Below are 8518 nucleotides of genomic sequence, written 5' to 3'. Positions count from 1 at the left end.
AACTGAAATAATTTATCACTGTTATAAGAATTAAGAAAATGTATTAAAGAGATTCTCAACTCTTCAGTAATTACTTCAGAACCATGAAAAGGCATCACAAGAAACAGATATGAGCTCTGCAGTTCAGAAGACATGAATTGTTTAGTCTATCAAACTCATACTTCTTCCTAAAATTACTATATTTCATTGAAGTAACTAAATTGAAAATTTTAAAAAGGTACAGATGGAGGGTAACTTCCCATATACAACATTCTGGTAGACTCACAGGTATTTATAAATATCTACCCCCACAAATATGTAAGCAACAGATCAGAAAGACACAGAAAAGAACATAAAATAATAAAACTGGAAGGTCAAAAGGCACAATCTGAAGACTATAATCCAGTAAATGAAAGAGAAGGAAGGTACACTAATAAAGTAAAATTCCCTAGAAACTATCAATTAAGGCGTAAAAAATGTTTTTAAAAACTCACATGTACATTTAAATCCTATGCAAAAACAAAAAGTACTTCCTCACAAAGTTTATAGGGCTTTTTGTTATCATTTAGCTCTAAAAAAAAAGTTTTCAAAATTCATAACAGAAAGGAGAGAAAATAAAATCTTTCCAATTCCAATATTCTATGAAGCACCTCATTTTCTCCTCATTTTTCCTTAAACTAAAAGAAAAGCAGGTACCGTTAGTGTGGTGGAGAATTCCCTGCAGATTCAGTGTTTTGCTCTTTATCCTGCTTTGCTTCCTTACCTGGTGAATCTGTTTCATTTCTGCTATGCTCCTCCTCACTAGAATCACTGTCCCATCCATCTTCGACCCTGACAGATGGCTTGTCCCGGGAAGAACTTTCACAGGCTTTGTCTGTGGGAACAGCTCCTTTCCGCTGGGGCAAGATAGTAAAAAATGCTTCTTGCCAGTCTCTTGTTTCCAAGTATTCCAGAATAATCTCAAATACATGATTAACTACTAAAACTTTCCGACTATTCATCTTCACAAAATTTCCAAGAGGGAGATGTGCGTGATCAATTCCATAATCTGATGCTTGTTTATATGTGAGTCCCTTATGACGGTTGTGATCCACTAACCCTCCAGTCACATAGGCCTTTGATTCACCTAACTCCTTCAGTACATTCGGTGAATCTGATGTAAGATAAACCAGGTCTTCTTTTTTCATGAGTTCACTGTAGTGTTCTGGTTTGATGTGGATATCCTTCCAGTTGACCCATCCTTTGTCATTTTCATCCATGTTCTTTTTCAGCTGGCCTCCATGGCTTGTCAAGTAAAACTGCACGGGGTGCATTGCCCGTCGGTTTTCTGCATAACATCCTTGTATCTGCTTATGAAGTTTCTTAATGTCTTTTAATACCATCAAGTCATCAAAGCTACAGTCAATGATAAGACGGAGGGTGCGGTGGGCAACGTGTCTTCGGATACGTTTTCTGTCATTTCCATCTGAGTTTGATTCCAGTTGACATTGTCGCTCTCATTTTTTTCTCCTGCGCTTTTCCTTTCGCTTTTGTTGGCGCAGTTCCCGTTGTACTTCCCATTGTTTCTGTTTTATAAGTTTTTTCATTTGTCGTTTAGATATTGGTTCAAACCCTTCACCTAATCTTGGCTTCTGGCTCTCCTCTTGATGTTCACTTAAGTCTTGCTTTTTTTCAACATTAGAAGTCTCAGTTATTGCTGGTAACATTTCAGATGACATTATTTGGTGCCTCTGAAAAACGGGCTGAGCAATTGATGGGGAGCGTGAGAGCTCGCAGGGAAAGCCTTTCTGGAGTCGTGATTATCATCTTGACACACAAAAATTACTTTCTTTTAGCTAAGGATAACCAACTATAGTATACTAGAAAGAATTTTTCCTTCATAGTTGCCACTTCAATAAAAACTGCTAAGTAATTAAATAGAAATGTGCTTAACCTTTTAGAAAAATATATTTCATGTTAGAAGTATATTTGAAAAATGTATTATGGGAAGCATAATAACTTGTTTCCCATATAGATTTTATAGATTTATCATAAAATCAAACAAACAAAATCATAAAAATAACTTTTATGGGATATACAAAGTAAATGTAGAAGAAAATTAAGAAAAAAGAAACAAAATATTTTTAAAGGAGACAGCAAGGACTTAAGAAATGCCTCTACTAAGAATAAGACATATTATAAAGCAACATTCAAAAGAATAGTGCAATTTTCTTGTAAAAATTGAAATATACAATGAAGATTATGTCCACTTTTAGTACATTAAATTATACAAGGTGCTTTTATATGCTAAAGTTGGAATGCTATTCTTTGAAAAAGTACATTACACATTCTTTTCACATTTTTTCTTTTCTGATTTTCTACCCCATTCCATTTATTTTGTTTTCCCTGACCACTTGTTCAGTGAAATTGCTTTTGCTAAGGTCCTAGGTGATCTGTTTCCAAATTCAATGGGATATCCTCAACCTTCATGTTCCTTGACCAATTTGTCAAAGTTGATTTAAAAAAATATCCTTTAGAAATTATTTTCTATGTTTATCTTCTTAACTTCTGTTTCCTTCTTAGTGACTTTGCTGGTTCTACTTTATTTTCACCCACCAGAGCTGGCAGGTTAGAGTTGAACCCAAGGCCTGACCCTTACTACATCAAGGGTAGAGCCACAATCATGAGATTTAAAAGCCTGAAAGCTCAGATGTCAAGATTCCTTCATCAGAGCCTTTCTTCTAGCTTTGCCAAAATTCCCTGTGCTGCTGCCCTAGAATGGAATGGACAACATGGGACCCACACATCTAACACTATTTTTATTCATTTTCTTTAAAAATATACTGGCTTAAGTACTACAGTTGTCAGGGTGGCAGTCTCCCCTAGTTCTTGGTGTGCTCTTGACCAAAGAATGACCAGACATACCAAAGTGTCAGGCTCAGACTGTTATCATGGAAAATCACCAGCAGGGAGTAACCCCAGGCAGGAAGCAGTTTCATACCAGTAGCTATTTATTGTAGAACAAGATGAGTCTGAATCTGGGAGTGGAGAGAGACAGACCAAGGCACTGACTGACTGACAGACTCACTCCCTAAATTCTCAGATTGTGTCCTTTTATTAGTTCAGTCCAGGGGAGAGCTCTCTGGAGGTGTGGGATGTTATCACATGATCAACAGGTGTCCTCAAAATTCCATCTCTGAGTATATATGAGCTCCCTCTCAGAAAGCCCACCTGGAAGGTGGGGTGAACCACAATGCAGATGGAAGCTAATGGCATAATAATTACCTGTAGGCTACTCTAGGTAACTTTCTAAATCCTCATACCTGGGCTGGGAAATTCCCAGATTGATAAAGCATTCCGTCCTTCCCCAGGTGTAGCAGTTTCTCGAGATAGGACTAAGAGTAGGGTGACACCAAAATGCAGTGCCCACCTTTATCCTTCTTCCCTTGTGGAGCAATTGTGCCAGACAGTATCAAACAGCTGGAGATCCTAACTATCCATTTAACATAATCATCAAAAATTCAAAATCAACATATGCAATAAAAACATGAGCATTATTTAATACAATGTTTTTTAAAAAGTGATAAAATGTTCTACCCTGAGAGTTTTTAAAAAAAATATTTTATCATTGAAAAAGGTTGGAAATTATTCTATAGTCAATTTTTGTAAGTTAACAAAATACATTTGATTATTAAATATTCTGAGAAATCTCACCAAAGATATATATTTAAAGTTATTTTAATCAAGTATGCCACACAAATTTATCATATTTTCTATAAGCTACCATATTTTTTTTATTTTTTTCATCCCCTCCACCACCCCCATCCCCCCCCAGTCAGAACTTTAAGCATGTCCATTCCCCAGACAGTGCACATCGCACTCATGAAGTAGGTATACCCCCATCCCTTCCACCCAGCCCCCACCTCTGTCCGATACCCAATTGGTGTTATTCCCAAATGTGCACTTAGGTGATGATCAGGGAAACCAATTTGTTGGTGAGTACATGTGGTGCTTATTTCTCCATTCTTGGGATACTTCACTTAATAGAATGGGTTCCAACTCTCTCCAGGAGAACCATAGAGATGCCATATCAGCGTTATTTCTTATAGCTGAGTAATACTCCATGGTATAAATATACCACATTTTACTAATCCATTCATGAATTGATGGGCATTTGGGTTGTTTCCACATCTTTGCAATTGTGAATTGTGCTGCTATAAACATTTGGGTGCAGGTGTCTAAGCTACCATATTTTTTATAAAATTTTAAATTGCTAAAATTTTAAAATAGAAGTACAAATTAACATGATAAGAATTTTTTATGTGGTGAAATTTCTTCTTTAAAATTGTCATGTTCTCTCTGGGTAAAGAAGGATACTCACTCCTTAAAAAGACATAAGATATGGTCAACACTGGCTTTCATAAAAATCCATGAAAGTCTCCAGGTTTACAGAAAAAAAGAAAAAAGAATCTGGTTATTCTATGTCCTTCATACAGTAGTTGCTGATTTAACTTATCAAAGAATAAAACATCCATGATACTCTATGTGTCCTTATGTGATTGTCACTTTCAGTTAAATATAGTACATTTGCTCCCATGGGATCCCTTGGTTTTGGCATGAAGTTTAAATTCAAGGAAAATTCTCAGCAACATTTTAATATCTCTGTTGATTATTCCTCCTTACTAAGGAAGTGTGAACTTTAAATGCAATAGTTACATGTAAAGAATTTTTTTTTATAGAGACTATGAAAACATTTAGCTTTTTCTTGCCAGTCACAAGTCTATTTTCATACAGGACAAAGAAACGCTTGAGTCAAAACCCAAGATAATTTTATGGGGACCTAGGCTCCGATAGACTCAGAAGTGAAACTTTAGAGAATTAGTGGAGGAGAAGTTCAAGGTCCACTTACTGGAATCAACCTTCCACCCCTGACCGTGATGCAGGTCTCTATCTTAAAAGACAAAATTTTCTGTAGAAAAAACATTTTTATATAAAAAATGCTGTTTAAAAATTCTATAAACATTATGGCACAAGGATATCTGCTTTGGGATTCAAGAATGTCAAATTATTGAAAAGGAAGATTTCCCCTATTTTATGAGAAAAACCTAAATAACTTGATACCTTTATAGTTTTGGTGATGCTTGTGTGATTTGAGTGATACTTTAGCATTGACATTGATGAAGCAAAAAATACCAATTTCCATGAAACAGAAGCAGAAATGTACCCTGTGGGACACAGTGAGATTCAAGAGGCCAGTGAGTATTCAAAGGCATTAGTACCTAGGGGAACACATGTTACTAGACAAACTACTTATGCATTCATTTATCAACTTGTTGACTTAAAAGATATTTATGAAGCACTTCATGTTTATTTGTATGTGTCAGTCACTATTATATAAGAATATATCTGTTATGAAAAGACATAAAAATCTTTGCCCTGATAAAGCAAGGAAGAAATACAATTAATAATAGCCCTGAGAAGTAGGGCTATAAGTACATTATAGTATATTAAAACTACAAGTACATTAAAGAATGGTAAGTGCTATAGATAAAAGAAGAAATGATGCAAGACCAAGAATTAAGAAAAGAGTCATGTTGAAATGATTTGACAGTGTGGAAGATGGAGAATAAAAATGTAGGTGATGAAAGAATAAGACACCTGGGAGAAGAGCATTACAGACAAAGGAAATTCACAGCGTCAAGGCCCGAAAATGAAACCATGCCTAGCAAGCTCCTGTTCAACGCACAAGGAGAACCTGGTGTCTACAGCAGAGTATACAAGAGGTATAAAAATTATGCAGGATCTTGTGGGCCATTATAAGACCTTTAGTTTTAAATTCTGAGTCAAATGGAGAGCAATTGTTGGGTTTTGGAAAGTGAAATGGGCTTATTTATGTTTTTAAAGTTTTATTCTGGTTGAGGCTACTGTGTTGAAATTCAGTTGTAGAGTCACAAGGGTAGAAACAGATGAGACCAATTAGGAAACTGTAACCCCAAAATCATGGCGCCGTGGGCCAAGGTGGTAAAAGTAAAGATTGTTAGCGTTGTCTTATTCTTGATACATTGTTAAACAGACAAGCTTCATACAGGATTGAATGTGGGACATGAGAGAAAGAAAGGAAAGAAGGATTGCTGTCAGATTTTGTTCTTAACAAATGAAAAGATAAACCTTCTATCAACGAAATGGGGAAAAACTGTGAGTGGAGAATCTGCAATTCAGCTGGAGACAGGTTAATACTGAAATGTCTATTAGATATTCTAACAAAGCTGGTGGGTACGTAGCTGGGTATAAGAATCTGGATTTTAGGCCGGGCGTGGTGGCTCACGCCTGTAATCCTAGCACTCTGGGAGGCCGAGGTGGGCGGATCGTTTGAGCTCAGGAGTTCGAGACCAGCCTGAGCAAGAGCGAGACCCCACCTCTAAAAATAGAAAGAAATTATATGGACAGCTAAAAATATATATAGAAAAAATTAGCCGGGCATGGTGGTGCATGCCTGTAGTCCCAGCTACTCGGGAGGCTGAGACAGGAGGATCGCTTGAGCCCAGGAGTTTGAGGTTGCTGTGAGCTAGGCTGACGCCACGGCACTCATTCTAGCCTGGGCAACAGAGTGAGACTCTGTCTCAAAAAAAAAAAAAAAAAAAGAATCTGGATTTTAGGAGAGAAGATTGAGATGAAAACAAATCTAAATATCTATATATATATATACACACACATAAATGGATATATACATATATTACACATGTACATGTGTGATATATTTATATTTTTCTGCAGTTGAATGACTTTTAAAACCATGAAACTAGATGAAATTATCAAAAGACTGGTACAGATGATGATGATAATGATACAGTAAATAATAGAACCAAAGACAATTTCTTGATTATTTCACCATTTAGAGGACAAGGAAAAGAAGATGAACGGGACAAGGAGAATGAGAAGGAACTATTATTACTAATGAGGTAGGAGGAAAATCAACAGAGTGCAATGTTATCAACTCATGACAAAAGTGATTCATGAGAACCTGTAGGCGATACTAGAAGATTCTGAGAAATTAAGAAAAAAATCTATCAAGAGACTAAAATGTTCAAGATACAGAGATTAAAGCCAAAGTCATTAAAATGCTCATTATTTGTGCTGATATTTCTCTTTTGTACTCTTAAACTAGTGAAGCAAGTAAAAACTTGGGTTATATATGTGATACAATGTTGTGGGAATAAGGAACACTAATTCTAGCTACGTTAAGATCTTGGCAATATAAAATGTACACACATTGAAAAAGAAAGAGTCTTAAAAACAAAGAATTTTTTTAGTGAGATAGGATTTTTTTTAATTTATTTTCTTTATTTTTTATTATATTTTTGCTTCCGCACAAAATGAAATCAAAGAAAATTAGAAAAAATATGATGGTTTTCCATTCTCAAATAGCTTGCCAAATTTGAGACATGTAATTGCTGATATAATTCCCCCAACATTTGCTTATTCACAGGCTGTTATTTTTTGTTTGTTTTTCATTTAGTTAATCAACAAATATCCATCAAATGCCTGCTATGTACTGCAAATTATGAGAATTGACTGCATAACACTGGGTCTGATCATGAATAAAGCTCAATCTTTACTGTGAGTTGTACCACTAAGGGACACTATGTGTAGAATTTGTACTCTACACTGTTCATTTTCCCTGACCTCTAGTATAATTTGACATCCCCACCTAGGGAATATCTAACCAGCCTGATAAATATCCCATTTAACATATAACCATTATCCAGGTTACAAAATTTTTTCCCAGTTAGTAGGAACCTGTAAGATTGAACATGTTACATTACAGAATTTGTTCTCAATAATGAATTGCATTTACTGGAAAATAATCCTTTTGTTCCAACACTATTTTAAACTTTTTGCTACTAGCATTTGCCCCCAATGGAGTATGAGAACCACTGTAACTAAAGTAGATCATGTGTCAGTCTGATACATTGTTTTAAAATTATTCCTTTGATAGTCTTTGGCAAATATAATAACATAATAGATTCAATTTCACAGAATATGAAATTCAAAGCTGCAAAACACAAATCACCTGGTTCTAAATTCTGGGATTCTATGCATGATATTCTCAACACCAAGAGTGCAGGCTGCAAATCCAATCTACCAGGTAAATTCAGAGCACATTCTCTGCCATGTTATCGTTTTTCACATTACCCTCTTCTGTCCAAACATTCCATTGCTACATATTCCATAAGTACTAACTCTTAGGAATTTTTCTTTATTTTAAGTCAATTTTACTTAATTTTTAACCTGATCACTCAACTCCCTTTCTACCCTCCTGCCTTAACTAAAATATGTCCCTTCCCTAAGAAGATAGCTTCCCTTGTAGTCCTCTGAAGGGAAAGGTGCTCCTTCTATCATATCATATGACTATTCATTCCCCAATGCTTTCTTGTACATATTTTGCCCTGGACAAATATATGAGCACCACAGCAGCTCTAAATATATTAATTCATTGGTTCCTATTATCCAGCCAAACTGGATAATTACATCACACTTAATTCCTCCAGTCTTTATTATA

The 8518-nt window shown here is 35.5% G+C and overlaps 1 pseudogene; it reads right to left on the bottom strand.

The window, feature by feature from the left end:
- Positions 1-677: 677 nt before the first annotated feature.
- LOC138386164 (tRNA methyltransferase 10 homolog A pseudogene) lies at positions 678-1697 on the bottom strand (annotated as a pseudogene).
- Positions 1698-8518: the final 6821 nt, after the last annotated feature.

Source organism: Eulemur rufifrons, chromosome 7, assembly GCF_041146395.1.
Source record: "Eulemur rufifrons isolate Redbay chromosome 7, OSU_ERuf_1, whole genome shotgun sequence".
NCBI classification, from domain to species: Eukaryota; Metazoa; Chordata; class Mammalia; order Primates; family Lemuridae; genus Eulemur; species Eulemur rufifrons.
Note: the sequence above shows the minus strand (reverse complement) of the source record. Positions and strands in the feature narration are given on the sequence as shown.